The sequence below is a fragment of the Rhipicephalus microplus genome, chromosome 3 (genome assembly GCF_043290135.1).
Source record: "Rhipicephalus microplus isolate Deutch F79 chromosome 3, USDA_Rmic, whole genome shotgun sequence".
Classification (NCBI taxonomy): domain Eukaryota; kingdom Metazoa; phylum Arthropoda; class Arachnida; order Ixodida; family Ixodidae; genus Rhipicephalus; species Rhipicephalus microplus.
In genome coordinates this window covers 212717431-212744304 of record NC_134702.1, presented here as the reverse complement: position 1 = coordinate 212744304, position 26874 = coordinate 212717431, and the positions used below count along the sequence as shown (strand labels likewise).

The following is a 26874-nucleotide window of genomic DNA, read 5'->3' as shown; positions in this document are numbered from 1 at the left end:
CAACCTCGCGCTTCTTTCATTCACGGATACGATTAAACACTATATTGACTCAGGTAAATATGCTGGAGCAGTGTTTATTGACCTCACGAAAGCGTTCGATTCAATCCTTCATAAAATTTTAATTACCAAGCTAAACGCGGCCGGTGTTGTAGGACCTGCCCTGAACTTCATTCACAGCTACTTAACTGACAGGGAACAGGCTGTTAGCATATCCAATCATCTTTCTAATTTTAAAATAATCAATCGGGGAGTACCTCAAGGATCAATTCTAGGCCCAATACTCTTCACCATCTACATTAATGATCTAACTTCTCACCTATCGCACTGTCTACCTTATCTGTATGCGGATGACACTACGATTTTAACTGCTTGCACCTCGATCGATACTGTTACTTTTAAACTAAACAGTGATCTTGAAAATATAATTCGCTGGTGTCGTCATAATTCACTGGAAATTAACCCTAGTAAAACAGTTTTTGTGCTATTTCACCCCACTCAAAAAAAGGTCACTGAATATCCGTCTATAACGGTCAATAATTATCCTATCAAAGCCTCCAGTCAGTGTAGATTTCTAGGAGTGATTCTTGATGCAAATTTAAAGTATACTTCCCATGTCTCACACCTAAAGCAAAAAGCAGCTTATGGCATCCGGATTCTCATCAAAGCACGTCCATACTTTGGTCTAAATACCTTGCTTTCTCTTTACTATGCCTTCGTTCACAGTCACTTCACTTACTGCATTGCATCCTGGTGCAATACATATAGCACTCATCTTGCTCCTTTGCAATATGTTCAAAACCAGGCCATTCGCATTATCACATATCAACCATCACGATGTAGCGCATCTGCTATTTTACAAGGGCTTCGTATTCTAACAATTCATAAACTTTTTCTTTTCAACATGGCAACCCTTACATACAATTCTCTTCACTCAAACATGCCTTTCATGGTCTTCCATAAAGAACAACTCATTAATCAAAATATAACTCGATTTGCATCAAATAATAACCTCCTGTTACCGAAAGTTAGAACTAACTATGGCAGATTCACTTCTACCTTCACAGCTATTTCCGTTTGGAACGGTATTCCAAGTGACGTAAAAATGTCTCCAAACATAGGCAGTTTTAAAAAACGCCTAATTTCCTATTTACTTAATGTTTAAATAATTTTGTTGTTTATGCTGCTCAATCGGAACTAATCGTTCATTATGTTTGCTCTGTTTTGTACCAAATTAGATGAATAACATGTGTCTGGCATTGTTGCCGCTTTGAGACATACCACTTTTAACTTTTCTTTTTTTTACCTATTACTACTCAGCATATGTGATATTTGTATCGATCATTTATTATCTAACATGCACTTATGTGTATATACAATTCAAGTTTCATTTCTTCTGCTGCCAGGTGTTATTGATCATTTGCTGATGGATTTCATCTGCTATCAAGTGTTTCGATTTTTCAATAATTTACTGTTTCTTTCTTTTGCAATGAAATGTACTTGATTCCTTTAAACTTATTCTATTGTTTGCCGAGTTGCTTTACATGTTTTGTTTTCTTTATGTAACCAGCACAGGAGGTCCCCTTGCAGCCTAGAGCTTTGGGACCTCCTTCTGTATAACATTTTTCCTATGTATTATCTTTTATTGAATTAATAAAATATTATCTTATCTTATCTTATCTTAGAGTAAGCTTCATCTACATGGTCACCATAACAAGATTATCTAGTCCATATGTTGGAAGCCATTACAAATAGGGCAGGCAGATTCACCTACAGTAAAACATGACACCATAGTTTCCTAAATATACACTAGAGAGAACTCTGGCGATAGTGTCTATGGGAACTACCATGCATGGCAAATCAGCGAGCAAGGAATGATGCGTAGTACACGGATTCGTCCAATCTTCATACATCTGGATTTGTGTGTATTCGTGTGGCTTGGAGCTGTTTTCTCACAAAACGAAAATCAGCAAATATTCAGTGATCGCACTTCACCACGTTATTCTTCTAGGCTTACCATTTCAAATCAGGTCATGAAGTTCAAAAAAGTTTTTCTTTGAAACAAAACCGAAACCAGCAAAATGAAGCCACAAGTGGGGTTCGCCACCCGCAAGTACAAAGAGTAGGCAAATCTGTGCACTACCCATCATTCCCAGGGTCGCTGAACGATCACAGTGCCAGAGTCCCCTCTAGTTAATTTTAGTAAACTATGCATGACATGGCCCAGCCACATCACTGCTCTTGTGTGTCTCTTTCACTGGTAGAGTATTGTGATGAATTTTATTACTGCTTTATCCTCCTGTGTACACGTCTTGGCACATTCACAGCACAATTAGTTTCATGTGCACTCATGGTTACACGCAGGCATTTAGGTTGTCATTACAACCTAGGCACTTGCATATTCGAATCAGTCTTTTGTATCACATTGCATGTAACTGTAATTATAAAATTTTTAGTAGACTTTCAGTGATAATTTGATTTGTTACATGTTGGTATTGTGTAACATTGTTGCCCGTTGCCATTTGTAGTTTTTGTTTTACTGTTTTTTCCTTGTATTTTTTATCCGTCTTTCAGTTACTGATGTCCTCCTATCGGCGTGTAAGGTATTTTGAATGAATAAATAAACTGGCTCTTGGTCTTCTCACATTGAAGGCTACCCTCACCAGCCTATGATAACTACATTCTACCATGCCCCTAAATTCTCTCATGTGCATTGCCTGGGTCCCAGGATTATATAAAATCTACCACTCTGTTTCTCTGTGAGGACTTTCCACATCCTCTTCCTAATTATTTAATTTCAGAAAAAGGTGTTCATTATGTGGAGTTCATTTCATTCTTCTAACATGTGTATTATTTAAGGGTGTGTGAATATTCATGTTTAGAATTATAATTGAATGCTTTGATTCAACTTTCAAATACAGGAAAATATCTAAAGTGTCTAAACACAGCCTAATTGCGCAACTCTGTTAGGTTGGTGTCCAAAAAAACTAATGCGAAAGTCATTACAGTAGGCTTTAAAACTCTGACTGATACCCTGGTTTTAAAGCCAGCACATATTTCCCTTGAGATTATGCCATTCCTGCATGTCGTGGCTCCAGCAAAAAAGGCAGGGAAGGTAATGGAAGACTGTTGTATTGCAAGCAAAAAAAAAGTCAGATCTAGTCAAGAAACTAAAAATTACTTCACTGAGCTTGTGAACAAAAGAAAGGTTTGAAATACTGGAAAGAGTTTTGAACTGAACTTTATACAGGTATTACAAAAATTGCTTTCTGATACGTTCTCATCTACTGAGGTGGCCTGCGACCACACGTTTTTTGGCTGCTGGAAACATCATGAGATGACGACGAGAGCCTGAAGACTTGTAATGAGGCATGACTTTTGTTTCTTCGCGACAATGTGTTTGACAGCAGTTTCTCACCATGCTGTGTGCTCGAGGACATGAGCAAATTGGATTTTCTTAGTTACTTCTTTTAATTTTCAAGAAAACCTTTAGTATTCTATTTGATATTTTTCGCCGCTATATGGCACTACTTGATCCAAGATAAAGTTCTAGTTTCAACCCTAAAGTTAATATTGTAGCTCATCATCTCACCTTTCTGTTTCCTATCTTCACACTGAAGTCTTTCATGACTATGGTGTACTGAGTATAGTTCTCTTGCATTGCATATTCAACATACTTGCCTATTACTCCTTCTTCACAGTAAATGCCCCGCCGCGGTGGTCTAGTGGCTAAGGTACTCGGCTGCTGACCCGCAGGGCGCGGGTTCGAATCCCGGCTGCGGCGGCTGCATTTCCGATGGAGGCGGAAATGTTGTAGGCCCGTGTGCTCAGATTTAGGTGCACGTTAAAGAACCCCAGGTGGTCTAAATTTCAGGAGCCCTCCACTACGGCGTCTCTCATAATCATATTGTGGTTTTGGGACGTTAAACCCCACATATCAATCAATCTTCTTCACAGTAAAGGACAAACAGAGGAGCGAACGCCTGCACCACTTTAAGTTTATATCTTATTTAGCTGGACGACTAGGATTGCTGGCCCTTCACAGACAATATGCAATTCTTGAATGTTTCTGGCAATGTTTTTGTGAACTAGAAGCCCTATGCCGCACTGTTTTATCGAAAAGCCCTCTGTAGCAGTGTGCCCATTAGTGCTGTATGTGCCTTTCCAGTTCTAATATCTCTAAGGTCAATTATATTCCACTCGAAGTTTTCCAAATCTTGAAATAACTCTGCTAATCTAACTGCACTTGAGAAGGTACTTGTGTTCAACATTGTGCAGGACAGATAACCACAGGTCATTTAGAGCTACAGTATAGATACCAAGGGATGAATGCCATAGGCAAGGATGGCAGCGGATCGATAAAGTCACAAAATTTGAAAGTTCACTCACAAAAAGTGAAACCAGCTCCCACAGAATAGGGTTAGTTGCATATTATTGGCAGAAGCCTGACCTAGAGTGTACATAAGATAATAACCCAAAAATGATGAATGGTGATGACTTGCTAGTATCTAATGCTAATATGGAGTGATGCAACAAGACTTATGAATTGTGTTAAACAATATGCCAGGCCTGCACAGAAGACTGAGCACAGTCACAGCAAAAACTAGAAGAGCGGCCTTTCAAAGCCTTTCAAAACACTCATTGGGTAACTACTGCAAGCAAAGATGCATGATACTCACTAGGGTACTAATAATAAAATTTCTTGGGTAGTAAGTCGACATTCACTACGCTATTTTTCGTCATTTTTCTGAGAAGCGTGTATCCGCTAAACACTTGCAAAGAATTTTGAGCCAATTGTTCATGCAGTGGCTGAGTACGGTGAGGAATAATAGCTGAAGTGGGTCTGTGCCACAGTTAATAGGGGAACAAGAACAAACTTTTGTAATTGGTTGGAGTATTGGATGACCCCCTCGTTACACTATTCGCATTGTGCGGCGACTGGTTGTTCTTTTGCCGTTTTAAAACGCTTTGTAAGTCGTATTAATGTGATTGCTTTTTTGACATTAAGCCTTCCTAAGGCAAGTTTGCCAACAAGTCCTAAACACCGGTGTGGCTCAGTGGTGGAATACTGGGCTGGCACCCAGCGGACCCAGGTTCGTGCCCTACTGTGTCATTGGTGGTAGGTTTAATTTCGAGCGATGTGGTTAAGGACACCGATGGCAGTGGCGGACAACTGCACGTGACCAGAGTTGTGATGACATAACAGCTTTCGCTGTAAAAAGTATTGAACTTTTCTGATAGCTCGCCAACTACCAGAAGGAGCGGGCTGCAGCTACTAATTCCACATAGTGGCAGGTTTCAACCAGAACTGTCATTAGCCCTGTTTCACTCTGACCTTTGGTTTGCACGCTACAGCCGCTAAAGTGAGCACATGGACAAGATTTTCTTTGAATTAGTGCCCAAATGGCAAAGAGCTGGAAGAATGATGTGTGTGTGTGTGTGAAGTACAGCTAAAATTTGGGAAAACTTTCACATAAAGATTTGGTTGCTTCATCAAGCATACGGGGAGCATTATAGAAGTTGTACTCAGTGCTATGAGTGGTTCAAGCATTCTGATAATGACATAATGTAGATCGATAACGATGTCAAGCCTGGACGACATTGTACATAAACAGATAATGACCACGTTAAAAGTTCGTGCAGTGATTTAAGGATATCTCTATTGACTGTTGGAGAAATTGCTGACGAAGTGGGTGTTAGAATAGGTTAATGTCATGAAATTTCATTTTATTTTCTTTATTCCAAACATAAACTACATTGACAGATGCCATTTCCAAACAATACAGAAGGTCCTGGACAATACTAGAAGATACTTCCAGGCCATTAGTGCGTTCCAGGAAGCTTACCAAAAATGGAAGAAATGATTGGGACACTGTATTGCCAGTAGAGGGGAGTAGTTTGAGGGAAGCAATGCTTCAAATGTACCACAAGCAGTGAAAGTGTGAAAAACATTATTTTTTTAACACATTTCGTATATGTATGCAACTTGTGGGAGTCGTTTCAAGTTTCATGAGTGCTCGTACACATGTGGGGATAAACAAAATGGCAGCTACCTTGGATCAGAAAAACGAGTTGAAATTTCCCAATTTTCTAAAGCACTTGGTTCAGAAAAATGTGACTGTGGCAAGGAGTTACAAGTGTGTAGCAAAACATGTGGTACTTGAAATAATACATATGTTAATCTTGATAATTATGCTCCTTTGATGATTGGAACCAAGCCACTCTGGGGAATTGGCCAAGACTCGGGCAGATGATTTGATCTTGAGTACCTGGATTCATACTAGAAATTATGGCATCTGGTAGAATGAAGTTATTCTTAATTACTAAATTGTTCACTTTGATTAGTCATCAAGAAACAGAAAAAATGCATGCAACAAATCTGTGCTTTGCAATGTAAGAAATACGCTCTACGTAATGATTTTGAGGAGAAGCGAGGTACAACACACACTGAAGAGGCATTATATGCACTTTGTAGATGCTCTAGCTGATCACAAAATTATGACTGAGCCATTTCTAATGGTTGGGCAGCTTTAATCACCCACTTGTTATGTAACTTGCCATGTATGGCACCTTGTTGTCTTATTCTTCTAGCACACTATATAACCTGTGTTATATAACACAGGTTATACAAATACGACAAAAACACAAATGATGAGAAAACACTGACAATGAACAGACTAGTGTAGTGAAAGATTCAGCAATGTATATCACAAGGCTGTTGTTTTTTTTGACTAACTGTTAAAGCCAAAACTGTATCAATTGTAAGAGTACAATAAAATAAGATTGTTTTTCGTTGACTGGAGCTCTTTTGAAAGTTAAAAAAATAATCAAGAACTGCACATGAGAAACAGGGGTGGTTAAAAACGAAGAAAAAAATACAGAAAAAAAAACTCGCGAAGGAAAATTAAGGAGATTTCACACATTGTGGGAATCTATTTCATGCAAAGTAGTCCATAATGATGATGCCTATGATGCAATATTTGGCATTGAGCCAAGTGTTATTGCATGAATGAATGTGTTTTGATAAATCTTGCAGTTTCGTGCTCATCAAGGACTTACCAAAAACCTTAACTACACAGGAGTTCGAAGGGTAACTTATGGTCTGACACATCGGCACTAATCTTACAGCACAGCCGCCAGTTTCATCACAACAAAGTGCATGCTATGGTACGACAATGTGAAGATTGTTTATTAGCATATTCCTACGTGGTCGAGCAACACTTGAATGTAGCTTGCCGAGTCATATGAAATGTTTATTAGACACACAAAAGTGGAGGCCACCCTGGAAACACAATTGGCATTAACCCAACATGACAGCTGTATTTTAAGTACACATATGTCAAGTTTACTACCTTTTAATCAGACTACAGTACCGGCCCTACAGCCATAGTTAACATTACACTGATATGATGCCTGCATAGAACCTTTTTTCAAAAGCCGTCTCAAGACATGCCGTGTCTCTGTGGTAAAATACTTGACTGCTGTGCAGAATACCGGATTTTGATTCCTGCTAGTAGCCCAATTGTCATTCTTTGTATTATTTTGGTCAATGCTGCCAAAGCCAGATTTTATTTAAATTGCTCAAATTTAACTTGCCAATATTTATAAACTGTCATCTCGTGCAACGCAAACCACAGTGTACCGGCTTCTGCTGCCTGTGACTGGAAAAAGGGTTCCATGACGTACATAACAGGACACTCATTGTATACATGTCATAACCAGACAGTCATGTTCGTCATATTGTCATTCCCCGCTGTGCCTTTTTCAGTTGTACCAAGTTAAGGAGGTGAGCTCGATAACACCCAGATGCAGGCCTCTAGATAGATATAAATGCTCAAAGTGCCTTTGTTCTTTAAAGAATTGCTTTGCTTTTAAAAGGCTTTCTAACATAAAAAGAAAAGCTGCTCAAGCATGCCACTGACTTACCCAAGGTGAGCAAAAAGCAATCAAACATCTGAGAGACTAGAAGATGCATTGAGTGAGTTACTAAAGGCACAGATTTTGTATATGAGGAAATATCTGTTTGTGGCACACTGTTTTGCTCATTGTCAGTGATATTTACTGTTTGAAGTGAATAAATATGCACCATTTGTAAAAGAATAGCCAGTTACAAGTGAAAGTATTTATTCTAATTACATCTGCTATTTTCATTAGTGTTAGCTTTCAGCACCTTTCTGCTCTATTTCTCCCAACCCGCTCATAAAATTTTTAACATTGTTAGGCATATCACTGGTACAAGATTATTGGTTCCATTGGGTACCCCGTGCTGGACCACCATTATCTAGGTCTTCCTACTCCAAAAGTGTGCGTGTGTGTATGCTTTCTGTGTGTCTTCATTTTTAGAGCGCTATTACCATTCCACCTGGGTGTACTCCTAGTCAGCAAAATTAATGCATAAGTTATGAAGCATCAGAGGCAATAGAAAACAACCACAATATGGTGTGGCACTTAAGGCAAACAAGCTGGCATATTGTTTCCTTTAAGCTGCCAAAACTGTTTTCTATTAGGACGCTCATTGCTGAAAACCGCTTGCTAAAACCAATGTGTGTATTTCGCAACACCGCGCGATTTTTAAAAGTCTCAGTAAGAAGGAACATAGAAGGATGTGCTGCATATCGTGAAGCAAATGGCTCAGTTTTGTTGACATACTTTTGGAAGTTTTATTGAAAGTGATGTTATTTTGAATATGTAGGATAAATATTTTTGCTTAATCTTCTAATACAGATGCTGAAGAATTGCCTTCATAGCTACAGATTGCTTAAATTTTAAAGCTTTCGGTGGAAGGAGTTTCAGTTTATGCAGTTTGCACTTTAATGCATACATGCAGTAATACACTTTTAGTACAAAACTTCCTGGGGTACAAATTGTTTTTAAAAAAGAATACTTTGCGCACCTGCCATCCTTAATTCACTGGACAGTCGTTCTGTCAGATAGACTCATGACGATGAGAATGTCGACCATCCTGTGAAGGATCCTTTGAACAGAGCTCTTCAAGCGGCTTGCCGCCTCTCTCGCGCTTGTTTTATTGGCTTCACACCAGCGCATACATAAGAAAAGTTAATTCCTACAGAAGAAAAGAACGCTGGCCTGGATTATGACGCCGGGTGTTTACTTCAAAAAAAAGTTCACAGCAAGAGAGCACAAGCGCGTTACGCAAACGTAGCTTGAACTCACCAGATAAATGCGAGTTTCTGCAGATCGCGCGGGCACTCGCATGCGGTTGCTTGTAGTTGACGAACACGTACGCGAAACACAAGTGCTCGCGACAAGGCAGAAGTTTGCGTGCAGAAGGCGCCCACAACACAGTATTTCTTTTTCTTTTTCCTTTTTCCTACAATACTTCCACTTCGTGATGTGCGGTACCTCGTCGTTCCTCGATGGCGTCCAAACGCGCTTAGACATCTCGACGGGCAGGGCAGATCATAAGCCCTAATGTTCGGTGGTACAGTACCTTAGTAGCATCACAGTCAAACTAAACTGGCAACTCTTTCCGAGCTGCTCCTACCAGAAACAAAGGTGCACGGAGCGTCGTGTTTCCCATATTGGCTTCCTTGAAGTGGCGACAACGCGCAGGCGCCGAACATGCCGCACGTAAAAATGCTCAGTCGGGCGCGCGCACTGAGTAGTTGTTTTTTCCTCCATGTTTGGCCGGCGTGTTTCGCGGGCGCAACAGGGCGACGGCGCAACCTGGAAACGAGAGTACGGCGCGGAGGCCGTTGCTAGGCACACGTCGTGGCGGCGTCCCTGCGAGAGTGTGACCAATAGCGCACCGCTGCGGTTGCCATGCGTTGAACCTACTGCAGATTACAAATGCGCTCCCCGGGCGCGCGCTCTCCCCGCGGAAGCGTGGCTTCGCCGACGAACCTCCTCACCCCACAGCGGCGGCCGGGCAAACACTGGAAAGTTCCAGAAGGAAATAGGCTTGGTCATACCGAGTTGAGTCATCGGTCGGGGACGGCCCTCATACAGTCTCGCGCCTCTGCCCAGCCTCCGCTGCGCATCGCGCCGACGAAATGAGGAGAACTTTCTGGAATGTCGTGCGGAAGGTATTTAATCGAGCAGCGGAGATGAGAGATGAGGAGAAGACGGAAGTTGCGCCAAAGTGCGAAGGGATCCCGCCGTGTAGTCGGCGAAGGTTTTGTCCGTAGGGGCGAAGCAGGACATGAAGAGGATTTCCACCTGAGGGGTGAAGGCCCGAGCTACAGGCAAGAGAGTGTGTTTACCGCTATTGAGCCAAGACGCGTGGCGAAAGCTGCGTGTGTGAAGCCGACGTGTTCGGGCGAAGAAGTTTGAAGTTTGGAGAGTGGCCAATTGAAGGCGCGAGGTTTCCTGGAAGACAAACTTCGAGGGCGCGAACGACAACAACGCTGGACTTTGAGTGAGTGATTCTCGGAAGAGTATCATTCAGACTTTTGTTCCGAGGACTTTGGACTGAATAGGTTTTATATCTCTTTAGTCTTTAAGTGTCTTGGTTATTCAATGCATGCGACTGCATTGTAGTGTGTACTGTTGTCTGTGTCCGTTGTTCGAGTGTGGCTAATTGTACTGTGTAGTACGTTGTTTGATCGGTGGCATATTGTACTCAGCTATTGTGGAGTGAGCATATTTGTGTACTGTTTTCCTGATCTGCCATTATTGAGAATATAGTTTGTTTGTTTATCAACTCTCGGCTCTGACTTGTTCTTTGGGCCACAGCTGGCGTCCGCTGGCGCGCCAAAAAGGACCACTTCTAAATTGTCCACGCTTTCGTGGCGCGGTTCGGGGGGCCGATACTTCGGCCCTTGGAATTAGCCCGGCGATCGCCTCCCTAATTAACGGGACCTCTGTGACAATTAATCTGGCGTCCGCGACAGGACCTTTTGGTGCACAGTGTGTCCAAAGTAGTGAGAAAGAGCCTCGAGTTGTTGATAGTGCTATCGGAACGATTTTGTGTGTTGTTCAGTGTTCTCGTTAACGAGTGCAGGGGAGTGTTCCGATAGACTGATTTAGGCAGATACTTTTTGCACGCGGCAAGGTTTTATTTGCGAGTTGTGAGACATAATGGATCTCGAAAAGTTAGTTGTGCTTGGTGAGAAGATGGGTCTTTCCGGCGCCAAACTACGGAGATGGGTAAGCCAGAAGGCAAAAGAGGCGGTGGAGAGAGAGAGGTTGGCAGCAGAGAGGGCCAAGGAAGAAAAAGCAGCTGAGTTGGAGCGAGAGAGGTTGGCAGCTGAGAGGGCCAAGGAAGAAAAAGCAGCTGAGTTGGAGAGAGAAAGGCTGGCCGCTGAAAGGGCGAAAGAAGAAAGAGAGCTGCAATTGAAATTGGAGCTGGAGAAAGAGAGACTGGCAGCTGAAAGGGCGAAAGAAGAAAGAGAGGAAAGGGAACGGCAGCGACAGCACGAGATAGAACTCGAGCGACTCCGTTTGCAACAGCGAAGTGAAACTCCCGTCCAACCTAGAGTTGAAAGCAGCGAACGGGAAGATCATGGCTTCCGCTTGAACCCAAGCAAGTTGCTCGTGGCGTTTGATGAAAGGAAGGACGACCTTGACGCGTACCTTCACCGATTTGAGACGATTGCGAAGAGCCAGAATTGGCCGGAACATCAATGGGCAACTGCTTTGAGTACTTGCTTGAGTGGGGAAGCGCTCAGTGTGTACTGTAGGCTGACGCCGACCGATGCAGCCAACTACGCAAAGGTGAAAACTGCTTTGCTGAAGCGATTTAGATTTAGTGTAGAAGGATTCTGGGACAGATTTCGGACAGGAAAGCCAGCTGATGGTGAGACGGCTACGCAGTATGCCGCCCGACTTTGCCATTATTTCGACGGATGGATTGAACTTTCAGGGACAGCGCAGGAGTACGATGAACTTAGAGAGCTCCTAATTAGAGAACAATTTCTTACTAGTTGCCACCCAAGCCTGTCGCTGTACTTGAAAGAGAGGAAGGCTGAGTCACTTAAAGGAATGCTTGAATTGGCTGATCAATTCTTGGAAGCGCAAGGTGGCACTAATTTGGCCAAGTTCAAGAAGGATTGTCCCGAAGATTCGAAGAAATTGGCTCCCGAAGAAAAGAAGCGTGCACCAGAGAGCATTCCGCGATGATTTCTGTGCAACCGAGTGGGTCATCGCGCGAAAAACTGTCGAACGATCTTTACGAGCCCTACGGCAGTAAAATGTTTTAAGTGTGGTCAGACTGGGCACAAAGCAGACGCATGTCGAAACGGAGCGAGTCAAACTCACCAAGTATCCTGTGTGCAAGCGGCACCGAAATCTGATAATAATGCCATCACCGATGGATTCGTAGAGTTGAAGAATGGGCAGAAAATTCCTATTGTGGGTGCTATAATGTCAAAACAGCCAACCGGTGTTACGAAGGGAATGCCAACACTGCCGGGAAAGGTTGCAGGCAAGAAGATTACCGTTCTAAGAGACACCGGTAGCTCCACGGTTATCGTGCGGAGAAATTTGGTACGGGAAAGTGAGTTGACAGGCAAAACGAAACTGGTTTGCTTAATTGACCGTACGGTTTGGATGCTTCCCGAAGCAGAAATTGAGGTTGAAACCCCGTACTTCAGCGGGAAGGTTACTGCTTTATGCATGACGACCCCCCTGCACGACCTTGTTATCGGAAATATCGACGGGGCGCGAGGACCGAATGATCCGGAATGTTTGGGAGAAGACCCTAAGATAGAGCCCTCGCCAACCCAGCGACCGCGAGATACAGTGGAGGAGCATCCCGTGACGGATCTCACTAGAGCCCAAGGTGAAGCCGCGGCGCAAGAGACAGCGAATGAGAAGATGATCGAGTGGAATGAGTTCACGTGCTGGGCAGCTGGACGTACGTCGGCACGACCCCAACCGACCGACAGTGTAAAGGTGACGTAGTCGGCCAGCAGGGCCAAATGTCGAGACATGAACAAGCTGGTAAATAAACCGACAGGACCCGTTGAACGTTATGACCCGATAACTGTGTCAGAAGTGACAACGATGGCTGAGACGCCGCCTCAGATACCGTCGTTGGAAAAGGCTCGCCGAAAAACAACAGGGAAAAACAAGAAGAGATCGAGTGAGTACCGCAAGAAAGGGCGCAAGCGCCGCTCGAAATACACAGGATAGGTGCTGAGGTTCTAGAATCGGATTGTGTTTGGCAGGGCTGAGTGCCATATGTTGTGTTAATGTTGTGTTATCCTGTGTCACAAGTGTCGAAGTGTCTGTGCTGTGATGTGATATATAGTGTTGTATAATTGTTGTTATGAGAGAACTTTGTACGTTTGTATTGTTTGGAGTAAGTGATGAAGTGTTGTAGTCGTGTACCTGTGGCTATATTTCATGTGTTGTGGAATTGAACTACAATGTAAGATTGTATTGAGCGATCTATTGCGAATGTGAAGTGTCATGAGCGACGGTTTGTGTTACAGTCGTTCAGAGTGTGTGGTGACTGTTCGCGCTCGTTTGTGTGGTTTTGAATATTATGAGATAATATTCTTAAAGTGGGGGGCAGTGTCACAGAACGAGCGCTAAAAATGGGCGCGCCGCCAAATTCTTGCAATAACGGGTGGGAGAAACGCCGCGAGGTCAAAAGAAAAAAAAAGAAAACAAACATCCAAGGCTCCCCGGGCGCGCGCTCTCCCCGCGGAAGCGTGGCTTCGCCGACGAACCTCCTCACCCCACAGCGGCGGCCGGGCAAACACTGGAAAGTTCCAGAAGGAAATAGGCGTGGTCATACCGAGTTGAGTCATCGGTCGGGGACGGCCCTCGTACAGTCTCGCGCCTCTCCCCAGCCTCCGCTGCGCATCGCGCCGACGAAATGAGAACTTTCTGGAATGTCGTGCGGAAGGTATTTATTCGAGCAGCGGAGATGAGAGATGAGGAGAAGAAGGAAGTTGCGCCAGAGTGCGAAGGGATCCCGCCGAGTAGTCGGCGAAGGTTTTGTCCGTAGGGGCGAAGCAGGAGATGAAGAGGATTTCCACCTGAGGGGTGAAGGCCCGAGCTTCAGGCAAGAGAGTGCGTTTACCGCTATCGAGCGAAGACGCGTGGCGACAGATGTGTGTGTGAAGCCGACGTGTTCGGGCGAAGAAGTTTGAAGTTTGGAGAGTGGCCAATTGAAGGCGCGAGGTTTCCTGGAAGAGAAACTTCGAGGGCGTGGAACGACAACAACGCTGGACTTTGAGTGAGTGATTCTCGGAAGAGTATCATTCAGACTTTTCTTCCGAGGACTTTGGACTGAATAGGTTTTATATCTCTTTAGTCTTTGAGTGTCTTGGTTGTTCAATGCATGCGACTGCATTGTAGTGTGTACTGTTGTCTGTGTCCGTTGTTCGAGTGTGGCTAATTGTACTGTGTAGTACGTTGTTTGATCGGTGGCATATTGTATGCAACTATTGTGGAGTGTGCATATTTGTGTATTGTTTTGATCTGCCATTATTGAGAATATAATTTTGTTTGTTTATCAACTCTCGGCTCTGACTTGTTCTTTGGGCCACAGCCGGCGTCCGCTGGCGCGAAAAAGGACCACTTCTAAATTGTCCACGCTTTCGTGGTGCGGTTCAGGGGGCCGATACTTCGGCCCTTGGAATTAGCCCGGCGATCGCCTCCCTAATTAACGGGACCTGTGTGACAACGTTCTTTTCTCGTTGCGAGCGTAGTCATCAGCATTACGAATCTAATTTTTTTTCAGTGCCTAGTTCTGTCACGCGTGCTCCTAGTTTGCTTGCACGGATCTGCGTGTTATTTGTGTTTAAGAGGGCAAAGATGTGTTTCTTTATCCTTGCATTAGAGAAATGCTTCTAGGCTACAGACCTGGCCTCACTCAACCTGTCTGTCACAAATAGTTTACGAATAAATGTTTCTTTGTTTACTTCGCATCGTTCTACGTACACCATTTTCAGCACGCGTGTTAGTGAAATGTAATGGTTTTCGGAAAATTGAACGCTATCGCATATTTGAAATATGGAGCTTCTGGCGTTTTCACTTCAACGAAGAAAGAGAAACGTAACGCGAGTTAGAACTAACATTGGTTGGTTATTGCAATCCTCAATATTTATATAATGCGGTGTGACACCGTAGTAAGATACTTTGAAGTAGAAGTATTTTCAAACACATATGTCCTTAACATGTTTCCAAGAAATACCATAGGCACATGGCTTTTCTTTTATCTTCGCCGGTAATCTCTGTGGTCATGAATGAAATTGCAGCAAAGCTGCCGACAAAGCACAACAACAAACGAACGGCAATTTTTTTTCTGTGCTCCGAGTACCGGGGGGGGGGGGCGCAGGGAGAGTGGCGAGAACATGAATCGCATCGCGGAAAGCCGAACGTGGTATCTAGCGCACGGCAAGCGCCGGAGCGAAAGTAGCAGATAAACCACGACAAACCCCACCCTTGCGCGTCTATGCGCATGCGCTGCGTTTACAAATCTCGCCGTCAGTTTGCGCCACGAGGGCCACCGACCTAAAACCCCTTGATCTTGAGAAAGTACCGCAAGAGTATACTAGAAGTGTTAAGTGGCGTGACCATGCCTCGCCGCCTGATCCCATCCGCGTTGCCCACAGTAGCGGCGCTGCAGTCGAATAATACTGTTCAGATCAGGTTCAGTTCGGGCTGTCACGGTAGATGGACATATTTTTTGAGCGCTCCGGATCTACTGCGCAGATAAGTGTTTTTGCATGTTTTGAGCTTGTCTTTATCATTATAAGGCAGCGGTTGAAATCTTCGTAGCACTGATTTTATGGTACGGCGTTTCCGGGGGCCAGTCACCAGGTATTTAGTAGTTAGTGCGGGTGTGTGTGTTTGAATTTTTTGTTGTTTTTTTGCCACCCCGTGGGGGAAGTGCACGTACATTGAACTTGCAAATTTTTGTAGTAGAGCTTAGACTTTCTTTTTTTTTCGTAGTGCAGGGCTCGAGTTTAGTAATTATCGAGTATAGGGACAATTAGTGTCAGAAAGACGTGGTTAAAAAGACTAAAGTATTCAAGATGGGGAGTGGGTTTGAAAGTGGACCCAAGCATAGAAGCGGATGGAGAAGAGGCTGACGCGAAGTTTAGGCAATGTGAGGTCGAGAAAAAATGGAGAAAATGATGGTTGCCCAAAGTGAAGTGCTGATGAGAATCGCTGAGCTCGAGACTGCGTTGGCGACAGAGCAAGAGAAAACGAGGGCAATGGGAGAAAGACTGAAGTCCGCCGAGGAAGCACTGGCGAAGCTGAACAAAGAAGCGGCCTACGGAGAGAACAGTAGGGAACCGGCCACCAGAATGGTGGAGAAGGAAGAGCAAGCAAGTTTGGAAAAAACAGGTTTAGCCGGTTCAATTGTCGCAAGGCCCAGCTTCAGCGAAGTAGTGGTGGGGCTGGGAGGGGACAAAGCAGCCGGCGTCACAGGTGCAAGTAGCCCCCAGGTGCAGGACGCTCCAGCTGAAAAGTCACAACATGTGATAATCGCCGGGGACTCGAATTTAATCGATGCACAGAAGCCATCAAAGAGAGGGTAAGAGGTGACAAGAGGGTTCCAGTAGGGGCGTTCCCAGGACGCAAGCTTGAAGCAGTCATGAGGCAAGCGAGCGCAAAACTCAAAACGACAGCTGAAAGACGAAACCTAGTGATGATTTCAGGCGGTTTAAACGATGTCTTAAATGAAGCTACAGCAGGACCAGCAACCACACTGGCGAAAGGCGTCGATGACATGCGCGCCAATTCTCCTAAGGTACAGGTAGTGATATGCACATTACCGAAGGTACCGGTGCGTGATAGCAACCTGCAAAGAGCGGTTGTAAACGCAAACCAAGAGATATGGCGGATGAGTCGAGAGAAAGGCTTTGAGGTGGTGGAAATAAACAGAGAGGTGCATTGGTGGGGTGGTTTTCAACGAGACAGAATTCACTTCGATCGGCGGCTAGGTCATGAGGTGGGTTGGCGACTTGCAGGACGTGCAGTAGCTTTTTTGGGGGGCAAGCGAGCCCTTCGGGGTGCAGGATAGCTAGTAACGAGGAAAACAACGAGAGGTGGTATGGACAGATACGATTCCAAAGTGGCACCAATATCTAAGTTAAATAGAGTCCGGGGCATAAATAGACGTAGCCACGAGCGCCGAGCCAATTCAGAGATAGGGTATATTAACATGCAGGGTGGTAGGAACAGGCTAAAGTGGGAAGAAATAGAAGAACAGCTAAGGGAATAGAAGCCGATGGTATACGGTTTTTTAGAAACACATCTCAGGAACATGGAACAACCTCCGAACAATCCGGACTACGCGTGGGAATATTGTAATAGAACAGAAGGCAGCAGAAAGGGGGGTGGTTTAGGGGCATTCATTCATAAAAGTACAGACTGGCAAAGGGTCAAGCAGGAGTGCAAGGAACATTTATGGCTAAAAGAGAAAGTGGCAGGTCAAACGATGCTCCTTGGTTTTGTGTACTTGTGGACGGGAGCAAAGGCCAGAGAGGAAAACCAGGCAATGGTAGAATGTATATCAAAGGACATTCAGGAGTTAGGAATAGAGTGCGATATAATTATACTAGGAGACATGAATGCGCACATAGAAGATATAGATGGGTATACCGACCCGACAAACAAAATGACCATGGATATGTGTGAAAGGCTTGATTTGATCATTTGCAACAGTACCGAGAAGTGTGAAGGGCAAATAACATGGGAGGCAGGAAGGCTGCAGTCGACGATAGATTATTCACTGATGTCACATAGGATGTATGATAAGCTCAGGGGAATGCACATAGATGAAGGTGGCTCCAGAAGTCTGGGTAGTGATCACAAACGAATCAAGCTAAGTTTTGGAAGAGCAGTGAAAGTGGGAAGGAGACAAGATGAGCAAGTACAGGGAAATTTTTATCCAGAAATGCAAATTAATATAGCCACTAAACAAATTGAGAAAGTAATCACGGAGGATAATAAGACAGTGTGGACATACACGAATCTAATTAGACTCTTTGAGCCAGAGCTTGCTAAGATGCGTGACAAGGCACCCCGAAAAGAAGACACAAACCCAAAAGTTGGTGGGATGAGGAAGTTAAGAGAGCCATAGCAAAACGTCAGGAAGCCGCCTCTAGAGAACACAGGCATGCTAAGCAGCGGGGTGAACCGACAGATGATGCTAAAAGAAATGGGAAACCTTTCTAAGCTGTAGAAGAAATGCATCCCTTCTGATCGATGAAAAGATTAGAAGAAAGGGAGCTCAGTGGCTGGCAGAAGTACATAAAAAAGATAGAAAGGCAGCTGAGAAATTTTGGAACCATCTTAACTCCCTAAGAAATGAGACGAGCCTAGAGCGGAGTTTTATAACTACAGCCCAAGTTGCTAAGCTAGAAGGGGACGAAGCTATTGAATATATAAGAACAAGGGTGACAAAAAAATTTCAACAAAGAAGTACTTTATGCACCACAATAAACAAGGACGAATCAAGTGGTGCAATGGCTCCATTTTCACAACGAGAGTGGGAAAGGGCTGAGAAAAGGGTTCCTAGTAGTACATCAACAGGCCTAGATGGCATTCCAATTATGCTGATAAAGACAGGTCCGAAGACTAAGCAGGCTTGGAGAGAGGCAGTGAGCAAAATAATAATCGATGGTGAAGTTTCCGATGGATGGAAACTTAGCAGGATGAGCATGATCTATAAAGGAAAGGGGGACAAAGCTGACATAAACAACTACCGTCCTATAACAGTGACATCAGTGGTCCACAGGCTGGCGATGCAGATTATAAAGGAAAGACTGCAGGCATGAATAGAGGATGATGGGGTGCTGGGGGAACTGCAGAATGGGTTTCGGAAACACAGGAGGTTGGAAGACAATCTGTTCTCACTGACGGAGTGCATCGAAATAGCAGAAAAGGAACACAGGCCCCTGTGGCTAGCATTTTTGGATATCAAGGGAGCGTACGATAGCGTGGTTCAAGAGGAATTGTGGGGAATACTGGACACACTAGGCGTGGAACATGTAGTCATTAATCTTTTAAAGGATATCTATAAAGGTAACAAGGTAGTTATAAATTGGAAAAAACAGGTATCCAAGCCTGCAGAAGTAAAACGGGGGCTTAGGCAGGGGTGTCCCCTGTCACCCTAATTATTCATGATGTACCTACAAGGAGTAGAGGCCAAATTAGAGGGAAGTGGACTGGGCTTCAACCTCTCTTTAATCAAACAAGGAAAACTCATTGATCAGGCACTACCAGCATTAATGTACGAAGATGATATAGTGCTAATGGCCAACAACAAGGAAGATTTGCAGAGATTGATGGACATCTGCAGTAATGAGGGAGATAGGTTAGATTTTAGATTCAGTAAGGAAAAATTAGCAGTCATGATTTTCAATGACAACGAAGGGAGTGAGCTTAGAATACAGGAGGCCACGCTAGAGATAACAGATAAATACAAATATCTGGGCGTATGGATAAGCAATGGGACCGAGTACCTGAGGGAACACGAAATATACGTGACGACTAAAGGTAACAAGAATGCAGCAGTGATGAAAAATAGGGCACTGTGGAATTACAATAGGTATGATGTTGTTAGATGATTATGGAAAAGAGTTATGGTTCCTGGGCTGACGTTCAGCAATGCGGTTTTGTGCATGAGATCAGAAGTTCAAGGAAGATTAGAAATTAAGCAACGTGGACTAAGTAGGCTTGCTTTAGGAGTTCATGGGAACACACCAAATCAGGGAGTACAAGGTGATATTGGATGGACATCATTTGAGGGCAGGGAAGCTAGCAGCAAGATAAAATTTGAGAAGCGATTGAGGAAAATGGGGGAGGAGCGTTGGGCTAGGAAGGTTTTCAGCTACTTGTACGTGAAGAATGTCGATACAAAATGGAGGAAGCGAACCAGGAAATTGACTGGTAAATACTTAGAAAACAGCAGGTGGGTTAACCAGAAAGAACTATCGGTTAAGAACAAAGTGAAGGAAACGAAGACTGACATGTGGAGAATGGGCATGTTTAAGAAGTCCGCACTAGAGATCTATCGAACTTTTAGACAGCAAATTGTCAAGGAAAGGATCTGTGATAATACTCGGGGTAGTTCTCTACTGTTTGAGGCCAGGACGGGAGCATTGCGAACCAAGACATATCGGGCCAAATACGAAGGGGCAGACACAGTATGCAGTGCGTGTGGAGATGAAGAAACTGCCGAACACTCGATAATGTTCTGTAAATGGGTTCACCCTATAGTTTAGGATGATGGCGCAGAGTTTTTCAAAGCACTGGGGTTTAGGGACAGGGAGGGCAAAATAGACTTCAAGCAGGTAGACTTAACTAGAAGGAGGTTATCTGATTGGTGGCTAAAGTCAAGTCACGAGTGAAAATTAAACCCTTCACTGCAAAGTACGAATGTTCAAATTCACTTTTTAAAGAAAAAAAATAAATCTTGTTTTTGGTTCATTAAGTATTACGGCTTGGTGGCGCTAGCCACCGCCCGATCTAAAGGGAGCAGCCATATCCATCCATCCATCCATCCATCCATCCATCCATCCATCCATCCATCCATCCATCCATCCATCCATCCATCCATCCATCCGTCCGTCCATCCATCCATCCATCCATCCATCCATCCATCCATCCATCCATCCATCCGTCCGTCCGTCCGTCCGTCCGTCCGTCCGTCCGTCCGTCCGTCCGTCCGTCCGTCCGTCCGTCCGTCCATCCATCCATCCATCCATCCATCCATCCATCCATCCATCCATCCATCCATCCATCCATCCATCCATCCATCCATCCATCCATCCATCTGACAGAGCCGTGCGCCGCGTGCAGGAACTGCTATCCGCTTCGTCTCCTCCATCGCGTTTTCTTGATGCAGATTTCTTCGCACCAACCCATCATTCATGTCGAGCACATGATGCCATAGCCCTGGAAGTATGACACGCCAATCTACTGAATTTTAGCTCCATAAAAGCTCTTGTGAGAGATCAAAAATATTTCTGAAAGGGTGTTACTTATACCGATTTCTTCTCTCTTAACTCTTTCTTCGTTGGTCAGGCGTCTAGAATATTCATAATAACTGCGCCGATTTATTGGAAGTTACCTGTGCTCAGAAATCTGTGAGATGAATAAACAAATACTGTGTCACATACACGCAGAAGCAGAAAGCCACAAATAAAAAAGGGAGAGGAAGGGAATCGGAACAACATACACCACGAAATGTTTTCGTAATTCAACTTTTCAGGGTATAATAAAATATTTACACGCATTCACAGCGACCACCCAGAGCCAAAGTTAGGCGTTCTGCTGCACACTCCACCCCCTCAAAAAAAAAAAAACTGCCATGGGTAGCCCTGCGCCAATAGTTTACAGTTGGCGAAGCGGTGTATAGCGATAGATATAGCGCGAGAACAGAACGATGACATAGAGACAAGAAGGGCACGAAAGACGCGAGCGCTACGTGTCCTTCTTGTCTCGGCGTCGTCGTTCTGTTCTCGCGCTATAACTATCATCATGTCACACCAACTAGCCAAAGCTGCCACACCTATTCTGAATATAGCCCTCTTCTACAAATGCTCACTGTATATTTCCCCTTTTCGACAGTATAAGGTCTCAAAACTAGTTCAAGTTTAACGTAGTCAGACGAGAAATGCAGCGCGTAAAAATAGTAGCTGTTCTAAGGCGCATTGCATATATATATATATATATATGAGATATAACAGACAGTAATGCCAAGGAATGTACAGGGGAAGTTATTAAAACCAATGGAATGTAAATAAGAAGAAAGAAAAGTGGATGAAAAAATTACCAACTGGGAGCAGGAATCGAACCTACGACCTTCGAATTACGCGTTCGATGCTCTAACCACTGAGCTATCACAGCGGCCCTCCCTCCATCCACTTTTTTTTGGGTTTATCTGTGAATTTAGAAGTAGGAGCGACAGTCAGCGCCATCTATAAGCCAAACGACGAGTGTGAAAACACTCTTATGCGCATGTTTGGCGTCACGTAGCACATGAACTTATTATGAGCGGGCAGCTGATTAATCGTCCCTCTTATACAGCCTAAACACACCAAGTCTGCCAGTACGAGACCCTCGTTCAATGAAATAAGGAAAAGAAGTGTATACCTAAGGGCTCATTTTTCCGTGTTTTTAACACAATATTAATGAGATATAACAGACAGTAATGCCAAGGAATGTACAGGGGAAGTTATTAAAACCAATGGAATGTAAATAAGAAGAAAGAAATGTGGATGAAAAAATTACCAACTGTGAGCAGGAATCGAACCTACGACCTTCGAATTACGCGTTCGATGCTCTAACCACTGAGCTATCACAGTGGCCCTCCCTCCATCCACTTTTTTTTGGGTTTATCTGTGAATTTAGAAGTAGGAGCGACAGTCAGCGCCATCTATAAGCCAAACGACGAGTGTGAAAACACTCTTATGCGCATGTTTGGCGTCACGTAGCACGTGAACTTATTATGAGCGGGCAGCTGATTAATTGTCCCTCTTATACAGCCTAAACACACCAAGTCTGCCAGTACGAGACCCTCGTTCAATGAAATAAGGAAAAGAAGTGTATACCTAAGGGCTCGTTTTTCCGTGTTTTCAACACAATATTAATAAGATATAACAGACAGTAATGCCAAGGAATGTACAGGGGAAGTTATTAAAACCAATGGACTGTAAATAAGAAGAAAGAAAAGTGGATGAAAAAATTACCAACTGTGAGCAGGAATCGAACCTACGACCTTCGAATTACGCGTTCGATGCTCTAACCACTGAGCTATCACAGCGGCCCTCCCTCCATCCACTTTTTTTGTGGGTTTATCTGTGAATTTAGAAGTAGGAGCGACACTCAGCGCCATCTATAAGCCAAACGACGAGTGTGAAAACACTCTTATGCGCATGTTTGGCGTCACGTAGCACGTGAACTTATTATGAGCGGGCAGCTGATTAATTGTCCCTCTTATACAGCCTAAACACACCAAGTCTGCCAGTACGAGACCCTCGTTCAATGAAATAAGGAAAAGAAGTGTATACCTAAGGGCTCGTTTTTCCGTGTTTTTAACACAATATTAATGAGATATAACAGACAGTAATGCCAAGGAATGTACAGGGGAAGTTATTAAAACCAATGGAATGTAAATAAGAAGAAAGAAAAGTGGATGAAAAAATTACCAACTGTGAGCAGGAATCGAACCTACGACCTTCGAATTACGCTTTCGATGCTCTAACCACTGAGTTATCACAGCGGCCCTCCCTCCATCCACTTTTTTTGGGTTTATCTGTGAATTTAGAAGTAGGAGCGACAGTCAGCGCCATCTATAAGCCAAACGACGAGTGTGAAAACACTCTTATGCGCATGTTTGGCGTCACGTAGCACGTGAACTTATTATGAGCGGGCAGCTGATTAATTGTCCCTCTTATACAGCCTAAACACACCAAGTCTGCCAGTACGAGACCCTCGTTCAATGAAATAAGGAAAAGAAGTGTATACCTAAGGGCTCGTTTTTCCGTATTTTTAATACAATATTAATGAGATATAACAGACAGTAATGCCAAGGAATGTACAGGGGAAGTTATTAAAACCAATGGAATGTAAATAAGAAGAAAGAAAAGTGGATGAAAAAATTACCAACTGTGAGCAGGAATCGAACCTACGACCTTCGAATTACGCGTTCGACGCTCTAACCACTGAGCTATCACAGCGGCCCTCCCTCCATCCACTTTTTTTTGGGTTTATCTGTGAATTTAGAAGTAGGAGCGACAGTCAGCGCCATCTATAAGCCAAACGACGAGTGTGAAAACACTCTTATGCGCATGTTTGGCGTCACGTAGCACGTGAACTTATTATGAGCGGGCAGCTGATTAATTGTCCCTCTTATACAGCCTAAACACACCAAGTCTGCCAGTACGAGACCCTCGTTCAATGAAATAAGGAAAAGAAGTGTATACCTAAGGGCTCGTTTTTCCGTGTTTTTAACACAATAATAATGAGATATAACAGACAGTAATGCCAAGGAATGTACAGGGGAAGTTATTAAAACCAATGGAATGTAAATAAGAAGAAAGAAGTGTGGATGAAAAAATTACCAACTGTGAGCAGGAATCGAACCTACGACCTTCGAATTACGCGTTCGATGCTCTAACCACTGAGCTATCACAGCGGCCCTCCCTCCATCCACTTTTTTTTGGGTTTATCTGTGAATTTAGAAGTAGGAGCGACAGTCAGTGCCATCTATAAGCCAAACGACGAGTGTGAAAACACTCTTATGCGCATGTTTGGCGTCACGTAGCACGTGAACTTATTATGAGCGGGCAGCTGATTAATTGTCCCTCTTATACAGCCTAAACACACCAAGTCTGCCAGTACGAGACCCTCGTTCAATGAAATAAGGAAAAGAAGTGTATACCTAAGGGCTCGTTTTTTCGTGTTTTTAACACAATATTAATGAGATATAACAGACAGTAATGCCAAGGAATGTACAGGGGAAGTTATTAAAACCAATGGAATGTAAATAAGAAGAAAGAAAAGTGGATGAAAAAATTACCAACTGTGAGCAGGAATCGAACCTACGACCTTCGAATTACGCGTTCGATGCTCTAACCACTGAGCTATCACAGCGGCCCTCCCTCCATCCACTTCTTTTTTTTTGGGTTTATCTGTGAATTTAGAAGTAGGAGCGACAGTCAGCGCCATTCAGTCAGGGCCGCTGTGATAGCTCAGTGGTTAGAGCATCCAACGCGTAATTCGAAGGTCGTAGGTTCGATTCCTCCTCACAGTTGGTAATTTTTTCATCCACTTTTTTTTCTTCTTAGTTACATTCCATTGGTTTTAATAACTTCCCCTGTACATTCCTTGGTATTACTGTCTGTTATATCTTATTAATATTGTGTTGAAAACACGGAAAAACGAGCCCTTAGGTATACACTTCTTTTCCTTATTTCATTGAACGAGGGTCTCGTACTGGCAGACTTGGTGTGTTTAGGCTGTATAAGAGGGACAATTAATCAGCTGCCCGCTCATAATAAGTTCACGTGCTACGTGACGCCAAACATGCGCATAAGAGTGTTTTCACACTCGTCGTTTGGCTTATAGATGGCGCTGACTGTCGCTCCTACTTCTAAATTCACAGATAAACCCAAAAAAAAGTGCGTGGAGGGAGGGCCGCTGTGATAGCTCAGTGGTTAGAGCATCGAACGCGTAATTCGAAGGTCGTAGGTTCGATTCCTGCTCACAGTTGGTAATTTTTTCATCCACTTTTCTTTCTTCTCATTTACATTCCATTGGTTTTAATAACTTCCCCTGTACATTCCTTGGCATTACTGTCTGTTACATCTCATTAATATTGTGTTAAAAACACGGAAAAACGAGCCCTTAGGTATACACTTCTTTTCCTTATATATATATATATATATATATATATATATATATATATATATATATATATATATATATATATATAGTAGATCGTCCGTGAGCGGTCACAACGTGGTTTATTTCGACGTTTCGGCCTAGAGTCTGGCCTTCATCAGGATTGAGGGTACAGTTTGTTGGTGCTTAGCTTTTTAGCTTTATACAATCTTAAATCAGAGGGGGAGAGAAAAGAAGAGGAAAGAAACGAAAAAGAAGAAAAAGAACAAAGAAAAAAGAAAAAAGAAGAAAGAGAAAAGGAGAATATAAGGCGGACTCCCCCGGGCACCTCTTTCACTATTCCTTCCCCTTCCACTTCCATCTCTCTTGATTACTTGGTTACCCTTGATGTCTTTTCATTGTATACAAATATTCCTCACGATTACAACATAGCTACATTACAAAACATGTACACAGAGCATAGACAATCTAACACCCCAGATTTCTCTGCCATCGCAACTTTGACGAGAATAGTCCTCGAGTGATTTTCATTCGGATTTAACCAAGAGTATATTCGACAAATCAGCAGGACCGCTATGGGCACCAAAATGGCACCAAATTATGCCAACATATTTATGGGAAAGCTAGAATCGGAGTTTCTTGCACAAAGTTCCTTGAAATCACTGTTTTACAGAAGGTACATAGACGACATATTTCTTATTTGGACCCACAGCGAGAATGAGCTTCTCACCTTTATCGACACTTACAATGCTGTAAATCCGAACACACAATTCACACACACCTACTCGCAAGCAACCGTACATTTTCTTGGTGTTACCATGATGATAGAAGAAGACAAGCTCTCTACAACCCTATATCGCAAACCAACGGATCGACCAGAATACCTCCATTACCGAAGCGATCACCCACGCCACTGTAAAAACAGTATTCCATACAGCCAGGCTCAGCGGTTTCAGCCAATCTGCTCAAGAGACGCTGATTTTAACACGAGCTCACAGAGGCTAAAACTTATGCTCCATAAACAAACCCCCCACACGTGATTGATGACGCCGCTGAAAAAGCGAGAAAACTGAAGCGTGATGACTTACTTATGAAGCGACAAACGCAAGAAGACCCACAACGAATAAACTTCGGCTTAACTTACAGTACGAATTTCTCCACTGTAAACAAAATTAATTAACGACATTACAACATTCTGGAAGAAAGTAAACGTCTGAAACGCGCATTTCATCCGCTCCTGGCGTCGTTTACCGACGACCACGCAACCTCAAAGACACACTTGTCCACTCTCAAATCAACGCCTCACCCCCCAAAAATTCATGCCAACCTTGTTTAAAGTCACGATATCTTGTATGTAAAGTGATGCGAGAAACACACAAAGCAACCAGCACGCAATCCAAGTTATCGATTAACATACGAGGGAACCTAACATGCGATTCCTCTAATGTGGTATACCTACTCGAATGCAACGTGTCTAGTATGCCGTACATCGGACAAACAGAAACACCATTTAGAATTCGCTTCAATAATCACAGAGCCCATGCGAAATCATCCCAAAGTCTATCTCTATCAAAACATCTCAATCTTCCAGACCAC

The 26874-nt window shown here is 43.6% G+C and overlaps 1 long non-coding RNA gene and 6 other non-coding genes across 7 annotated transcripts; 1 reads left to right on the top strand and 6 right to left on the bottom strand.

Annotated features, from left to right (window-relative positions):
- Positions 1-5703: 5703 nt before the first annotated feature.
- Positions 5704-9428, bottom strand: LOC142804122 (uncharacterized). Its single transcript, XR_012894466.1, has 2 exons — positions 9172-9428; positions 5704-6266 (listed from the first exon to the last, which is right to left on the bottom strand). It is a non-coding gene; the product is annotated as an uncharacterized LOC142804122 (long non-coding RNA).
- Positions 9429-22165: 12737 nt separating this feature from the next.
- On the bottom strand, positions 22166-22238 carry TRNAT-CGU (transfer RNA threonine (anticodon CGU)). The gene has a single exon. It is a non-coding gene; the product is annotated as a tRNA-Thr (tRNA).
- Positions 22239-22623: 385 nt separating this feature from the next.
- TRNAT-CGU (transfer RNA threonine (anticodon CGU)) lies at positions 22624-22696 on the bottom strand. The gene has a single exon. It is a non-coding gene; the product is annotated as a tRNA-Thr (tRNA).
- An 843-nt stretch (positions 22697-23539) lies between these two features.
- TRNAT-CGU (transfer RNA threonine (anticodon CGU)) lies at positions 23540-23612 on the bottom strand. The gene has a single exon. It is a non-coding gene; the product is annotated as a tRNA-Thr (tRNA).
- A 385-nt stretch (positions 23613-23997) lies between these two features.
- TRNAT-CGU (transfer RNA threonine (anticodon CGU)) lies at positions 23998-24070 on the bottom strand. Its single transcript has one exon. It is a non-coding gene; the product is annotated as a tRNA-Thr (tRNA).
- Positions 24071-24455: 385 nt separating this feature from the next.
- TRNAT-CGU (transfer RNA threonine (anticodon CGU)) lies at positions 24456-24528 on the bottom strand. The gene has a single exon. It is a non-coding gene; the product is annotated as a tRNA-Thr (tRNA).
- Positions 24529-25073: 545 nt separating this feature from the next.
- On the top strand, positions 25074-25146 carry TRNAT-CGU (transfer RNA threonine (anticodon CGU)). The gene has a single exon. It is a non-coding gene; the product is annotated as a tRNA-Thr (tRNA).
- Positions 25147-26874: the final 1728 nt, after the last annotated feature.